The 17,122-nt window shown below is 47.4% G+C and overlaps 1 long non-coding RNA gene across 1 annotated transcript in view; it reads left to right on the top strand.

Annotated features, from left to right (window-relative positions):
- The window catches only part of LOC138246446 (uncharacterized), a 126,388-nt gene extending 111,927 nt beyond the window's left edge, over window positions 1-14,461 (top strand). Inside the window, exon 4 of the long non-coding RNA XR_011194291.1 lies at window positions 11,244-14,461. This is a non-coding gene — a long non-coding RNA (uncharacterized lncRNA). The remainder of the gene's footprint in view (window positions 1-11,243) is intronic.
- The last annotated feature ends 2,661 nt before the right edge of the window (window positions 14,462-17,122 follow it).

Here is a 17,122-nt window from a genome sequence, read left to right as displayed (position 1 = left end):
TGTTCAGCGGTGCTTAGCCATGGCAGTCTTTGCCCTGTTCAGCGGTCTTCACCATGGCAGTCTTTGCCCTGTTCAGCGGTCTTCACCATGGCGGTCTTGGCCTTGTTCAGCGGTGCTCTGACATGGCGGTTCGGATACTGACATTGGTGTGTGACATGACGAACTCCACACTGGACATTGGTGTGTGGCATGACGAACTCCACACTGGACATTGGTGTGTGACATGACAAACTCCACACTGGACATTTGTGTGTGGCTTGACGTTCCATCATCGCCCAGCGGGGCTGTGGGATCTTGGTCCCTCCTGGGCACTGACTCCGGCGGTGGTCTCCTGACCAGTAACGATACTTGGGCCCTCCTGGGCAATGACTCTGGCGGTGGTCTCCTGACCAGTAACAATACTTGGGCCCTCCTGGGCAGTGACTCCGGCGGTGGTCTCCTGACCAGTGATGATACTTGGGCCCTCCTGGCAATGACTCTGGCGGTGGTCTCCTGACCAGTGACGATACTTGGGCCCTCCTGGGCACTGACTCTGGCGGTGGTCTCTGGATCAGTAACAATACTTGGGCCCTCTTGGGCACTGACTCTGGCGGTGGTCTCCTGACAAGTGACGATACTTGGGCCCTCCTGGGCAATGACTCTGGCGGTGGTCTCCTGATCAGTAACGACAGTGCTGGCGGTTGTGTCTGGACCGCCGGAAATGATGGCGCACTTCTCCGCCGTGACACTCACAACAGGCTGGGCAGACTTCCTTGGGACCTTCCCCACCTGCTTTGGAGTTACAGCTGACTCACCAATCGCCTTCGATCCCATTTCAGTTATTGTCCCACCAGGAGTCTTGACACGGTCCCGTCGTCCACTCTCCAATTTCAGAGCCTTTACAGGGGGTGGGCTGCCAGTGCCTTGGCTCCGGGTCCTACTGCCTGCCCTGGTGGACGGTGCACTCCAAAAACCTGGAACACGCACCACTGGCACTGGAGGCTTTTTGGCTGAGGCGCTACGACGGGACTGATGAACTGGAGGGGGGGTGGGGGCAAACAGGTCAATTTGACAGAGGGACAGTTTCTGACGGACACTGGGATGGGTAGCTGGAGGGGGTCTGGGAGTGGAGGTAGAGGAGGTGGTTGTAGGAGGTGTCACTTTAGCTGTTTTGGGTGCAGGTGCAGGTACTGGAGGCTGTCGTGAGGTGGATGGATGTTGGGTGAGTGATTGCCGGCGTTTGGGTACTTTGGGAGGGGGTGTCACAGACACACTGGGAGAGGACACAGGGGACGTGTAAATGGCAGTGGAGGTGGTGAGTGCAGGTGAGCGGCTTGTGGTGCTGGGTGTCCTGGTGCGAGTCCTAGTGCCTGTAGATGTGGTGCATGCAGGTGTGTGTGTAGACGACACTGGGATGGAGGAGGGAAAAGAGGAGGAGGGGGACACAGTGGAGACAGTGGATGTTGCTGTGTCTGTATGGGTGGGATGCTTGTGTGAGTGCCTGTGGTGTGTGTGGTGCCTATGTTTGCTTGAGCTACTTTTGGGTGTTGACTTGTGTGCCTGCTGGTCTGTAGGTGTGCTTGGGATGGGCTGGGGAACAGGGGATTGGGTCAGGGTGGAGGAAGTCGGAGGGGGGAGGCTGGACACAGGGACAATGGCTGCCATCAGTGCTGAGGCTAGAGATTGCAGGGTTCACTGAAGGACAGCCTGACCAGAATGAATGCCTTCCAGGAATGCATTACTGTGTTTCAACTCTCGTTCTACACCGTGGATGGCATTCACAATGGTAGACTACCCAACAGTGAGTGACCTGAGGAGGTCAATGGCCTCCTCACTGAGGGCAGCTGGGGTGACTCGGGCAGGGCCTGAGGTGCCCGGGGCGAAGGTGATACCCACCCTCCTGGGTGAGCGGGCACGGGACACACGCTGAGGGGCTGCAGGGAGGGTGGTGCTGGTAGGGGAGGTGGCGGCTGTACCTGTAGAAGTGGGGCGCACAGATGGTGCCGCCACCAGAGGGGAGCTCACATTGGTGGACGAGTCCGTGTCGCTGGTTGGTGATCCTGTGGCCGACGTGAAGCTCCCCTCGCCCTCCGTCCCACTGGTGCATTCAGAGTCTGTGGTGTGGCCCTCCATGGCCATGTGGGATGCAGCTCCCTCGTGCTCCAGTGCCACTGTACCTCCGCCTGATGATGCTGATGTACAAAAGGACAGGGAGAGCAGGAAAAGGGGGGGAGACAGAAGAAAGAGAGTTTTAGTGCATGGCATACCGCTACCGTTGGCGGACAAGACAGACGCAGCAGCCCCATGCTCACCCCCTTGTGTCTGCTGTGATGTCCTTAAGCGCCCATCCAACTCTGGGTAGTCCACCGCCAGGATCTGGAACATCAGGGGGGTCATGGTGTGACGGGCACCCCTCCCACGTTGGGAGGCCATCCCCAGCTGAGCCTCCGCCGTCTTCTTGCTGCAGCGGCGAATGTCCTCCCATCTCTTACGGCGGTGGGTGCCCCGTCTCTGGTGGGCCCCCAGGGTTCGGACTTCCTTGGTGATGGCACGCCAAATGTCCCTCTTCTGATGGGCGCTGACCTACATGACATGCACAAGGAAAGAGGAACAGTCATTACCCACTGCTCCGTCAATGTGAGTGGCCCCCTCCCAACTCTGTCCATGTGGCCCATTCATCCCCATGCATAACTGTTCTATGTACTCTGTCCCCTTCTCTCTTCCACCCAGCCCTCTCCACCCAGGCCTAGCCCATACAACGTGCTCCCTCAGTACTAACCTGTTGGTCTGGAGGACCGTAGAGTAGCGTGTACTGGGGGAGGACCCCATCCACAAGTTTCTCCAACTCCTGTGCAGTGAAGGCAGGGGCCCTTTCCCCAGACGCAGCAGCCATCGTCACTTCCAGACCGAGGTCACAGCAGCACTAGCAGTGTAGGTCCTCTCCTGTCGAAGGTCAGGTATCTAGTGATTCAACAGATAGAAAATGGTGGTGACGTCCTCGGCGACGACGTCCGCGGCGGGGCACATCATCACCTCCAGCGCACCTGTTCATTGGCTCCTGGGACCCATAGGGTCCAATGTTAACCAATTCAGCATTGCGCCGCGCTCTACAACCGCCTACCGCGACGGTGTCCAACGCCAGCGCAGTTACCCTACAATTCCATTGTCCCAGTTTAGAGGTCAGACAGCTGCCATTTCAGGGGCCCACATGGCTTCATTTACTACTGCGTCACACATACCGAGGCCTACACTCAAAACGTTTCCCGGATGGGTTAATTGTCTGTTGTAGTCTTGGGTGTGACTGTGGGTACATACCTGGAGGAATGCTGACAGTTTCTTCGCTGTTGTCCTTCTTAGGCACCGTCAGTTGGGACATATTGGAAGATGGCAGAATCCGCCGGTGTACCGACCGCTGGTGGACCTGTTGACAATGGAAGAGAGACATTTGATCGTGACCTACCGGTTCGACCGTGCCACAATTCAGGAACTATGTACCCAGTTGCAGCCAGACCTGATGTCACCAATCCGCCATCCGACTGGAATCCCCCCTGACGTGCAGGTGCTGTCAGTGCTCCATTTCCTTGCAAGTGGCTCTTTTCAGACAACAGTGGCCATGGCATCAGGGATGTCCCAGCCTATGTTTTCAAACGTGTTGTCCAGAGTGTTGTCTGCCCTGCTGAAACACGTAAAGAGATACATCATTTTCCCTCAGGTGGAGGATTTGCCTACAGTGAAAGGTGACTTCTATGCCCTTGAACACATCCCCATCGTCATAGGTGCCATTGATGGGACCCATGTAGCTCTGGTCCCCCCCGCAGGAGTGAACAGGTGTACAGGAACAGCAAGAGTTTTCATTCTATGAATGTCCAGATGGTCTGTTTGGCAGACCAGTACATCGCGCAGGTAAATGCCATGTTCCCTGGCTCAGTGCATGACGCCTACATCCTGCGGAATAGCAGCATCCCTGATATGATGGGTCAACTCCAGAGGCACTGTGTCTGGCTATTGGGGAACTCTGGTTACCCCAACATTTCCTGGCTATTGACCCCAGTGAGGAATCCCAGGACCAGGGCAGAGGAACGGTACATTGAGGCCCATGGGCGGACTAGGAGGGTGATCGAACGCACCTTCGGCATCCTGAAGACCAGGTTCAGGTGCCTCAATATGACAGGTGGATCCCTATTCTACTCACCGAAGAAGGTGTGCGACATCATCATCGCCTGCTCCATGCTCCATAATTTGGCATTGCGACGCCAGGTGCCTTTTCTGCAGGAGGATGATCCAGATGACGGTGTTGTAGCAGCGGTGGAGCCTGTGGAGCCGTTGGACAGTGATGAGGATGAAGCTGATGAAGAAGAAAACGACAACAGGGAGTCAGTCATACAGCAATATTTTCAGTGAGACACAGGTGAGTACATTTTCATGTTTAACATAATATTAACTTTCACACGTCTACCTCTATCCTGTACCTACATTTCACTCACTATTTGTTAACTGAGTTGTCCCCTTCCATTTCAGTTTCACTAATGTGGTAACCTACGTGTCAACAGCTTGCACCCTTGAAAGGCTTGTGATGTGTGACATTGGTATGTTGGCCTTCCAATGGGTAACCATTTTTGACACTGTAATTGACACAAAGTTCAAAATCATTGACTGACTCAAGTTTTATTTGTGTTTCAAGGGTGTTTATTTAAGTGCATAACAATGAAGGTGGGTTGTGAAATGGGGATGGGTTATGGTGGAAGAATGTCCATGGCAGAGTCCAGTCTATTAGTCTCACAGGTACATTGGCCATCTGGGCATTGGAAGTGGAGCTGGGGCAGTTCCGATTTGGACAGGGTGACAAAGTGGTACAGTGGGGGGACAATCAGGGTGGTCTTATTTGCTGGCGGGGGTCTTGCCATCTTGCTCTGTCTTGTTCCTGGATCTCAGAGACCACTTTCGTGGTGGTTGTCCGTCTGCAGGGGGTGGGGTGCTGGTGTGGTGGTCCTGTGGCGGGGCGTCCTGTCCACTAGCGCCGGTGGAGGTGGTGGGCATTTCATCGTCCTGGCTAGTGTCAGGGGCCCCTTGGAGTGCCACGGTGTCCCTCAAGGTCTTTTGAATGTCCGTCAGCACCCCTACAATGGAGCCCAGGGCGGAGTCGATGGTCCTGAGCTCCTCCCTGAACCCCAAATACTGCTCCTCCTGCAGATGCAGGGTCTCCTGAAACTTGGCCAATACTGTTGCCATCGTCTCCTGGGAGTGGTGGTATGCTCCCATGATGGAGGAGAGGGCCTCGTGGAGAGTGGATTCCATTGGCCTGTCCGCCCCCTATCGCACTGCAGACCTCCAGTTCCCCTGTGTTGCTGGGCCTCCGTCCCCTGGACCGTGTGCCCACTGCCACTGCCCCCGGGTCCCTGTTGTTGTTGGGGTGGTGGGTTATCCTGGGTTCCCAGTAGTGGTGGACACAGAGCTGATTGACGTGTCCTCGGGACGGAGGTATGGGCCAGCTGGGTGGTTGCTGTGCTGGTGTTTCCAGAGGGGGGAAGGTCTGTGGTGGCCTGTGCCTGTGTGAGGGGAACCGACTGTCCCGAGGCCCACGATGGTCCGGGCTGGTCACCTAGATCCAGTTGGACAGAGGTGCTGTCATCACTGTGGGCCTCTTCTTTGGGTGGAGTGGACATGTCTGGACCCTCCAGTCTGGTGACGTTGGGTAGTGGTCCTGCAGGGGTGGAAAGGCATGATTATTGCATGTGTGTGTCATGGTGTGCAATGGGTGGGTGACCGTGTACCCCAGTGCTGGCATTCCTGTGTGTGAGCTTGTGTGATGATGGTTTAGGGGGGTGTATGGGTATGTGCAATGGGCATGCTTCAGTGATGGGTGTCCATGCTTTGTTGTTGCATGCAGGGCTTGATGTTGGGATGTGTGATTTGTGATATTGGTACATTAGTGAGGAGCTGGAGTGATAGGGGTGAGTGCGAGGGTGGGGGTATGTGATAGCATGCAGGTAGGGTGGGGGATGTAATAGTTAAGATTTTACGTACCAGAGTCCATTCCTCCACCAACTCCTGCGAGGCCCTCAGGATGCAGAATCGCCAAGACCTGCTCGTCCCATGTTGTTAGTTGTGGGTGAGGAGGTGGGGGTCCGCCGCCAGTCCACTCAACCGCCTGGTGGTGTCTTGAGACCACGGAGCGCACCTTCCCCTGTAGGTCGTTCGAACTTTTCCTGATGTCCTCCCGATTTCTTGGGTTTTGTCCCACTGCGTTGACCCTATAGACTATTCTTCGCCATAGCTCCATCTTCCTTGCAATTGAGGTGTGCTGCACCTGGGATCCAAATAGCTGCAGCTCTACCCGGACGATTTCCTCCACCATGACCCTGAGCTCCTCCTCCGAGAACCTGGGGTGTCTTTGCCGTGCCATGGGGTGGTGTAGGTGATGTGTAGGGTGGTGTGTGTGGTGATAAGTGTGGTGAAATGTAGTGGTGTGTTGTGTGAGGTGCGTGGAAGTTGTGTGGGTGATGGTGTTGTGTGCCTATGGATGCTAGTTTGTTGATGGTGGTGTCTCTCTCTGGCCTTCGTTCGTGATTTTTGGTTGTAGGGGTTTGTGGGTGATGTGGGTGTGTGTTTTATATTGTATTGGGTGTGTGGGATTGCTGTGTGTATGTGTATCAGGTGTGTGTATTTCAAATTGTCCAATGTGGCTGTGTTTTGCAAGAGTGTGTGTATTTTGAGCGCAGCGGTGTGTACCGCCAATGGAATACCGCGGTTGAAAGACCGCCGTATGGATTTGTGTGTCGCGATAGAGTGGGTGTATTTCTGTTGGCATGACGGTGGAGGTTTTGTTTTCGCCAATTAATTACTGACCTTTGGTGTGGCGGACTTGTGTGGGAGTCTGAATTTTGGCGGATTCCGAGCAGTGGGTCATAATGACCGTGGCAGAATTCCATGGCCGCGGCGGTGTGTTGGCGGTCTTCTGCACGGCACTAAGCGGCTTTTACTGCCAATGTTGTAATGACCCCCAATGTCTCTATCAACCTTCTTTAAGGTCTTACAGCCTTCAATCAAGCACATCATGGCTTCTTTCAAAAACCTTTTCCTTTAGACATTTTCTTACCACCACATCAGTAATTTACATGTGCCATTCCACTGCAGCCAGGGGCTGTAGTTTCATTTGGTAGATTTGATTCTCTCTCCGAATCTGAAAGGGAGGTCCTGAGACAATATCTGAAAATAAGCTTACAGAATGGGCTCATTACTCAATACCTCGCTTGCTGGAAAATCTCTATTTTTTGTTCCAAAGAAGATGAATGACTTAAGACAATGAATTGATTATAGCAGTTTAATATAAGATTACTATCAAAGATAGATATCCTTTGCCCCTTATTAAGGATATTCTAGAATCTGTTAGAGGAGCCAGGATATTTAACAAACCAAAACTTTGCAGGACGTATCATCTATTGTACATCAAGGAAAGTGACGAGTGGGAGACACAGCATTTAGAAACCCTTTTGGACATTTTGAATGTCAAATCATGAAGTCTGGGCTGAGTAATGCCCCAGAGATTTTTCAATGTTTCAATGTTTTATAAATGATGTATTTTCTGATAATATCAATCACTTAGTAGTTAGCCACTTAGATGATATCCAGGTTTACTCTAAGGAACCTACCCATTACCATCAACATGTCAGTCAAGTACTCGAGAGGCTCTGTTATTCTGAAATAGAATATTTAGGCTACCGAATAACTGATACACGAATCTCTAGGAATCTCCAAAGTCAAGGAGAAGCAATGCTTCTTTGATTTGCTAACAATTTACTGCAAAGTTTGCTAGGATAACCAGCAATATAACTTGACATCTAAAGAAAGAGAAGCTTTGCCATGTTTGCCATGGCCTTCAATAGGATAATTTCAGTGGAACCCAATGTAGATTCTCTCGCAGTGAATAAATGGCTCTCTACTACTGCAGATAGAGTATTACCTGAAAAAGCTAAAGGCTTAAATAGGTTTTCACCATTTGCCCCCTGTTTTTTTTTCCAGAGCTCTCTACCAAAAGAAATCTTTATAAAAGGCTTGAAAGACTCTGGAGGTGCCAGTACCAGGTCACTGACAAAATGGTCTATGAACAAGCCCTGAGCAAATACCATTAGAACATTAAATTCCATACTCAGAAGATAAGCAGAGTGAACAATAGTCTGAATTAAATCTTCAATATTGTCTCAGAATTTATGGATCAAAATGGTCATGAACCATTCCTTAACACTAGCCCCAACTTATGTTGCAGGCTTTGTGATTTTTGTGGATGAAAAAAATATTTGAATACAGTTCAATTCATCATGGTGGACCCCTGGGAATTTCTGCCCTTTGATTGTGGCACCTGCCCCCAAACACAAACCTTTCCAATTTACACCACTGAAAAAAAATTACCTGTTGGCCCACTACCTGAACTGCAAATCAGGCTCAGAGCTTGATCTATGCACCCCCATATTCTGAGAATGATCTCAATATGTATTTGTTCAATCTGTCTCAGCTTTTCCAGCTCCTCTTTTCAGATGGACATTATCCCCAATTTGTGGAAAAAGGCCAATGTTATACCTCTTCTAAAATGTCTATGTCTGAGAGTTTGATCCTTTCCAACTCCAGACTGATGTCTTTCCCCCCTGCAGATCAACAAATCTTAGAATTCATTGTCAACCAACAGATAGCAACATTCAGTGAAATCACAATTTTCTACACCCTTCTCAATCTTGGTTTCAGGCACGTCATGGCATGGAGATAGCACTGCTTGAAATCACGGATTCCATCAAGCTGACTTTAGATCAGGGCCAGAGCACTGCCTTAATTATTTTAGACCTATTGGCAGCGTTCAGAACCGTTTCCCATGATATACTTCTTCAATGCTTGGCTGATATTGGTGTGGGTCCCATAAGTAGCTTAAATCAGTTTTGAGTGGGAGACAGAAGTTAGTCTAGATGAAACTTTACTTCTCACAATCTAAAACTCTCAACTTTGGAGTTCCCCAGGCATCAGCATTAAGCCCTACGTTGTTTAATATTTACATGTCCCTGCTTGCTTTCCTATTTTGTATTTTGTATTAAGAACATTTCGTATGCTGATAAAATCCAGCTTCTCTTTTCCTACGAGGAAGATTTGTACTCAGCTAGGGAGTCCTTTCCACTTGTATAAGAACCTTCTTCAACTGGGTGAAAACTAATCACTTGTAGTCTAATCCAGAGAAGAAATAAATCCTCTTCTTTGGGCCCAATCCTTCTCCTGGTTGGTTGGGAAGTTAGCCTTTGGGTGCTCACCCAGCCACCCTTAGGCACTGCAAGAAACCTAGGTGTTGTATTTGATGGTCTCCTCTACTTTAAAGGACAAATCTTAGTTGTAATGGTGTGCTTCTGGTTGATGAAAGCCCTAAAGGAATTCTTAGCCTTACTTTCCAGCGATTCCCAGAAAATAGTTGTTCAAGCATTCATTCTTTCTTGATTGGACTATGCCATTGTTTTCTTTCTCGGCCCCCAGCTTTTCCGATTCAACAGCTTCAAGTAGTGCAGAACACTGCATGGCATCTCTGCAGCAAGGTGGCAGTATTATGTGGTATCACTGGGGAGTCTTACCATTTAATACTAGCACATTACTCAATAGTCGGCCTTGGGTTCACGCCAGTAAACCTTAGCTCAGTCTTGGTAGTGTGGCAAAGAGCAATCAGGCTACTTAGAGGAACATGTGTAAAGCATTTCACAACAACATGGACAATAAGTAAATGACATGATTCGAAAGAAATCCAACAACAAATTTAGAATAAATCAGATTTTATATAAATTTGGACACCAATATGAACTTTTTAAGTTACACAAAACCAGAGTTATGAATTTCTGCAGCACACATTGAAGAGGAAAATGTCTCCCAGGATTGTTTTGTGTAGGAAGGTAGCCTTTGTGCAGGAAGGTATCCCTTCCTGCACAAACACAATCTTGCATGCAATGCAGAAACCCTTGCACCACAGTGCAAGGGTACCTGAGGTGGCGCTAGGCAGCCCATTGTGCACTAGCTCAGAGGAAGAGGTCAAGGATTCTCCGTATGCTTTAGATACAGAAGATTTCTGCCATTTCCTTTTGACACAGGGCAGCACAGCAAGGTGACGAGCTGAGCTACCTGCGCCAAAAGCCAATAAATATTGACCTGTTTAAAATCACCAGTGCCAGCTGGTGATCCTTGAAAGTGTCAGGGCATAATACTTGCCATGGGTTGACCTAATTATTTTCAAAATTTGCCTTGGAGACCCTCATGCAAAAATGTGCCCATACACTCATGCTCACTATTTCTCATGCAAAAGCACCCTTGTGCACACACACACACACTTTCATAATCGCTGAATCTCAGTCACAACTACTGGTGAACAGAGGCTCTGATTTCAATTCCTGGGGTACAGATGTCCTGCTTCAGTAGGGCTGCCTGGTGCAGTTGCACCAGGGCCTCTGGTTCCTGCTGCACCATGGAAAAAGAGACAACCATGACTCACTCACTCACATGATCTCCCGTCACTCACTCATTCTAACACACTCACACTGCTCAATCGTTGATTTTCATTTGCTCATCCTAATTGATGCTCTCAAACACATAAAACTAACACACATTCTCACTCAATCTCATTCACTCTCACAACCATTCTTCCACTCAAATAAATACAAAGAAACAACACTGACTGTTTTTTTTTACTTACCTTACTTCCTTCATAGCAACGTAGATGCTTCATGGCAACAGAAGAAGCCATGATTCCTAACAAGGAGCCAGACAGAGCAGCAGGGCCAGGTTTCAGAGGAAGACTTAGGTCAATCCCTTCCCCAGCTTCTTGATAGGACTCGAAGCGCAATCCTTTCATAAGATGGCCCAGTTGTGGGCGTCCTGTCTCTGTGTGAGGCTTCTTATTGGCCTCGGGGTTGCACTGATGTGCTCCGTGACAGCTATCTTTCATCAGATATACCGAGGCACGTGCAGCTTGCTAAATAAAGTGGATTGTGCTTGTTAGTTGAACTACCCCCCTCATACATGTGCAATCCAGGCATCCAGCTAGAGTGTTGTGTTTTTAAACAACACTCTGTAGTTGGAAAGTCGCTCAGCCACCTCCTCGTCATATAATCAGGACCCTGGTAGAGAGGCGGAGAGGGATGACCAGCGTATGCACAGATCACGTAAACACCACGGTGGCTAAATTAATTTACTCGAGGATCAATGTAAAAAGTAACATAAATATGACTTGCCTCTTTATGTTTTCTCTGCAGAATCATGCCCACCAAATATGCACTATAAAGATTGTGCACCTCCTTGTCCAAAGAGCTGCGCCCACCTGGGTAAGAAAATCCCTTGCAAAAAGCCGTGTGTACCGAAGTGTGTCTGCGACGATGGCTACGCCCAGAGAGACCCAAGAATCAATCTATGTGATCACGTGTCTAAATGTTATTTGTGCATCCCCGGCAACTCTGTCTTCAGTAGGTGCACCACGGCCTGCCCCCGGAACTGTCACAATTACATGGATACGCCCTCCATATGTACAGAACCATGTGTGAATGGGTGCGTCTGCAAGAAAGGATATATCTTCGTTTTTAGGGAATACGGCACGTGTGTGCGACCGGAGGATTGTTTTTGGTTTAACCGCGGACGCAGTCTCCGCGGGGCGGGAGGTGCACCCGAGCTCCATGGGCCCCCCTCCGGCACTGTGCACAGGGGCAGGGCTCCTGGCTGAGTGCTCCTGAGCGGATCTGGGTCGTGGGGTCACGCTCGGTGTATTTTGATGGCGAACCCCCTCATGTTTCGTTACGCCACTGCCCAGTGTTACGATCTATGTAAAGCGGCAGGCACAGATGGGAAATTGGAAAACAGCCCTCCTGGCCACCAACACTGATATTGTATCATTTTCTCTGAAATGTTATTATAATGATTTTAAAAGTATGTATAATCTGTTGCCTACGTGGTGGGTCTAAGGGTATCGACCCAGAGAAGCCTGCCATTCACCTCAAAACTCTATCTATCCATGTGCAGTTTTAGAGTTTTGTGTTAATGGAATTTGCTCTTTTAACCAAGCTATCCTTATCCATGCTCCATACTCTCCTGTTAATCTAAGGCAGGCCAGACATAAGCACCTTGGAGTTTGCATTGCAACCACGTGGTAGCGACCTTGACAATCCCTTCTTCCACTGTCCACCTACCTTCATTTGACAACCCGAAATGGCACCATGCCCACTACTCAGTGAATGTGTGTACAGTGTCGGAATCATTGATTACATGCTCATGCCCCTGGTACTTTAGACCATGTCAGAAAGACCATTTTGTATGGTTTTATGGAAAATACGGTGCTCCTCTCTTGGAGGTGAACTAGATATGCACCTAGTGCCTTGCTGTAGCATCCAGCTGACCCTGCTGCATTAGAAGACATAAGCCGCACACAGTACATTTATTTGTACACCTTGTGGCAAGACATTGGAAAGGGGAATATTCTAATATTTATAGTTGCGAGAATCATAGAGGTCAAACCATTTTCTTAAATGTAAAACTTGTTACCTGAAAATACAACAACCAAGCCAGAAAAACACACATACACCCACTGAAACATTCAGTATTCTACATATTTCACAATTCAAATACCATCTTTAAATACTACATCGCAAACTTGCATCTGTTACAGACAATATGCAAACTCTTCTACTAGTTCTCCTAGTCCCCTGCAATTATGGTTGCATTCACCACATTGCTCAATTTGACCTAATTCCCCAAACAGGTTTCTTTCCATTATTTTAACAAACTGGCATAGTCTCTCTATACAAAATCATTCACCAACAATTCTCTTATCAGTTCACTTACTCGTCTACATGCTTGTACGCTCACTCACTCACCGATTCATTAACGTGTCAGAGATGAGTGCAATCATGTGCCCTAATTTCTGGAAAAGAAATTTCATGCAGTTTGCCTGCCCAGGTCGCTGATTTCCCTTGCAAGGACCTTTGTGCATGGAGAATTGTGATGGCTGTGGAATTGGAGGTGGCGTAAAGTTTCGGGGACAGGGCAAGACACAAAGTCTGAGCAACGTATTTCCTTGTTAAAAGGTATAGAAAGACAACATTGGAAAGACATAAGGTCTCCGGCCTACCTGTGTGGTGCATTCCTGTTAATTTACAAGATGCTGAGCAAGTGTGAGTTGGGAGATTTAGTCAAGTATTCCAACTGGCTGTAAACTTCACATTTACCTCTTTCCTACCCTTCATTACATCTATTACAATGCACCTACTCCAACCCTAAGGAGCATGCACATGTTGATAAATCCGCACTCCACTCCACTCAGAAGGCTGATCTCTGCATTCATCATTTTTTAGTGTGTGAGAAATCTTACAGATTTGCTAAAGCAATTTAAAATATTATTTGGATCTTATCTTGAAATGTTAGAAGAGAAATCAAATTTGTTAAAAATAGACACGTACTGCTGCTGTGTATAAAAACAAATACATTATGTTAATAGTTTATAAGTCTTCTGTATATCGAGGACAGAAATATCAACCTGTGCTTTTATTGACTAGAAACACATTCTTACTGCTATTGCACTGCCAAATGTTTAAGTCTAGATTCACTATTCAAAGTCAAGATCTTACTAATGACAATATAGTATAAATCGTTATTGGCATCAGTAAGAGGAGTTTGATGCTAAAAAATCATTATTTTGGTAAGACACACAAATAAATCGTCCAGTAGATTTTTGAGAAGTTTGCTGTTTTTAACAGAAACATTAGGAACCACCACAGCGGCGATGAAAAGGCTGCACATCTCTTACTCATTCCTCATACATTTGAGAAGGACTGATCTTGAAGGATGGGTAGGGTAGGAGACCACAGTGGGAATTCGATCTAGTGTCAAGATGTTTATGGATGGGCTAGCTATAGTCGCCAGTCTTCATTATACCCATCCTCATGCTACAAATACTTACAAAGCTCTCTGATCTTTCACTGTGTCACAAGCGTGAGAAAACAAACCTAGAGACTAAGGTGATGAGTTCTTCTGCAACACTACTAGACATCCAAAATGCCAGGTCTCCTGCAGGCTAAGCTATAGAATCATTCAGGGAGCTGGAGTCTATGGCATTATCAGTCAGTGTCTGAATTTACCCTTTTCGTTGAGAGTCCACACCTGCAATCCTCCTCTCCTTGCTCTACAGTCAAGTGCATGTTCACCTCTGCAGGCAGCGCGCACTGCACTTGAATAACTTAGAACTGCTGTTCGAAGTTTTTACCAAACTTCATATCAATGAGTATTTTTCTTGAAATATATGAACTTGTTCATTTCGAAGTATTTCCTTCGCTGTTGTACTCCTTGATTCGCATGTTTTACTGACTGAGTTTTCTTTCTCATTATCACGAACGTCCTCCTTAAATACATTTTGATTACAATGCTCGTTCATTGCTTGGAGTGTTTTGTTATTCTTCTTGGTTTGGGAGATTAAAAAAAAAGTCAAATATTTAGTGAGTCTTTTGTTGTTCTTCCATCGCAAAAGGAGAGACAAAGACAAGTCACATAAGATTTACAAACCACGCAAAGCTTTTTCCGCCACTTCGCGTGGCTTTGTAAAGAAACGTAACGCAACACAGCGCCATGAGCTACGTTGCGTTACATTTAGAGCCAGATGGTGCTGAAAAAGAAATCAGGAGGAGTCAATAACTTGGGGTAAGTCCAGCTTTAGCTAAGATACAACCTCTGTGTCTCCAGGCTCGCCACTGTCAGGAGCCTTCACCAACATTCAAAGCCAGTCTTCTCTCCAGGGTTCTACATGGGGCATAGCAAATACACATAGCAAATACACAGACGTATAGGGGGAACAAAGAGAGAGTTAGTAGAACCTGAATTATAAATGTTTAACGTTTTAAGTTAAATTGTCCATCTGGGCATGTTCAGCACCACAACCAAAGGTCCAGGAGTGGATGTGGAGCTCTAGGGGTTTTAGGACTCACTCAGGCTGGGTCCAGGTGCTGGTTCAAGTTGGTGGGAGCCTGTTATGTCCCTGTGACTCTGAACAGGAGGCCAGCTAAACTAGCCCTTGGAGTCACTTCTGAAGTCCTGGGTGCAGGTGAAGATGCAGGGCTCCACAGCAAGTCTGCCCTCTGAATGTTCAATGAGGCTCCAGGCAGCAAAGCAGTCCTTCCAGGTATAGCAACAGTCTGTCAGAATGCACAACAGGTCAAAACAACAGGCAGTCCTTTGAGAGTCCTTCCAAAGGTCCTGTACTGAACTTTTAATACCCTGGTGCCCTGCTCCTAGAAGTTGGGTAATGTTTTCAGAAGGGTTCTTTGAAGTTCCAGCAGTTTCCTGCCCCCCTTGCCCTGGCTCCTAGCTGGCTGCAATGACAAAACAGGGACATTAAGCCTATTGTGTGGTAGCAGAGCACAGCTTCTTCAGGTGCAAGTGGTACTGTGCTTAGCTCTGCCCCCCCATCAAGCCAGTTAATGGCCCATTCAGGCTCACCCATCCCACTAAAGTCCTAACTGTCAGTTACACCTAGTCATGTGACCTAAGACATGCTGCAGCCACAGAGGGCTAAGGGCAGGAAAATGCCAACTTTCTAAAAGTGGCATTTTGAAACTTGTAATGATAAATTCACCTTTACTTCGAAAGAGGTTTATCATTACCAGTTCATAGATACCAAACATGATAAAACCACCTCCTCTCCTTTAGGAATTACAGCTTATTAAATATCAGTAATGAAAAATTAATTTGGGAGTTTTTCACTACTAGGACATGCAAAGCTGAAAAGTACCTGTCCTATCTATCAATTATAGAGCACTCTGACCTATGAGCTACCTAGGGCCTACCTCAGGGGTGATTTATGTGTAATAAAAAGGAATCCTAAGGCTTTAAATGCCAATTCGACATGCCAGTGGAACACTGCATTCAGGCTGCAATGATTGGCCTGAGACATGTTTTAATGTGCTACCTAAATGGATTGCACAATAAGTGTTGCAGGCTATATTTGTAGCATTTAATTTACAGGCCATTAGTATATAGTAGATGTTAGAAATGGGGTTTCTGTTTGGCTAAGGTATGCACCTTAGCCAGCCAAAACCAACCACTCTAGTCAGGGTGAGGGAGTGACACACCAATGATAAACCCTTCTCACCCCCTCGGTAGATTGGCATGAGAAGTCTGACTTATCCTAGAGGCAATGGGTGAAGCGATTGCAGAACACACAACATATGTGATGCAATAAATACACCACAAAGGAAACACAACACCAAGTTATATAAAAATATAAACTGTATTGCACAATACATCATTAGACCAAACACACCATGTCACTAATAACCTGCTACACAAGCAATTGTCAGAACCTTACTCAGGTACTAGTACTCTGCAAAAGCCAGCAGGTGTCACATAAAACACATAGGTTACTGGGTATCCTGCTACATATATCAACCAGTGAAGGAGGGAGACAGAAGCTGTGTCTAAGGTTCACCCAGCTTCCTTTGTCCAAACACTAATGGCCAAAAGAAGTGAACCCTCATACAATATCATTCCAAGCTCCCTGTGATCTTCCTCAACAAACTCTCAACCACATATTCTACCCTCAACGGTTAATGTTACCACCGCTGGGTGATTTCGTGAGTAGCATCATCATGGGGTCTCCAATCACTTCATTATCCTGTTATCCAAATGAACTGAAGGATATCTCAGTGAGAAGGTGAGTGAAACAATGTGAGTTAAAATTACCTTATATCCTAAATTCCTATTTATTAGTGTCCATAAGAAGGATAAGGGTAAGATTAAAAACAGATGATGTTGTGAGGATCAGCACTGAATCCTATGCAACTAAAATGAAGGTCAACATGTTGTAGCCTGACATGGCCACTCAGGGTCCATGGCTTTCATCAGGACCTATTGTTAATTAGATTATCTGCAACTCTGTAGTAATCACGAAATGTGCTTATATTTTGTGGTACAATTAGTGCCGCAACATTGGGAGCACATCGGGAAATCCAAAATAATCAACAGGCAAGGAGGAAAGAATAATCAATATTATTCATTATATTCTCAACCCATATCCCCCATTCCCACTACGCGAAAGCTACATTTTGAGTGAACTAAAAAAAGCATAACTTAGTTCTGGGTGAAAAAAGGGTGTCATTGC

The sequence above is a fragment of the Pleurodeles waltl genome, chromosome 7 (genome assembly GCF_031143425.1).
Source record: "Pleurodeles waltl isolate 20211129_DDA chromosome 7, aPleWal1.hap1.20221129, whole genome shotgun sequence".
NCBI classification, from domain to species: domain Eukaryota; kingdom Metazoa; phylum Chordata; class Amphibia; order Caudata; family Salamandridae; genus Pleurodeles; species Pleurodeles waltl.
Note: the sequence above shows the minus strand (reverse complement) of the source record. Positions and strands in the feature narration are given on the sequence as shown.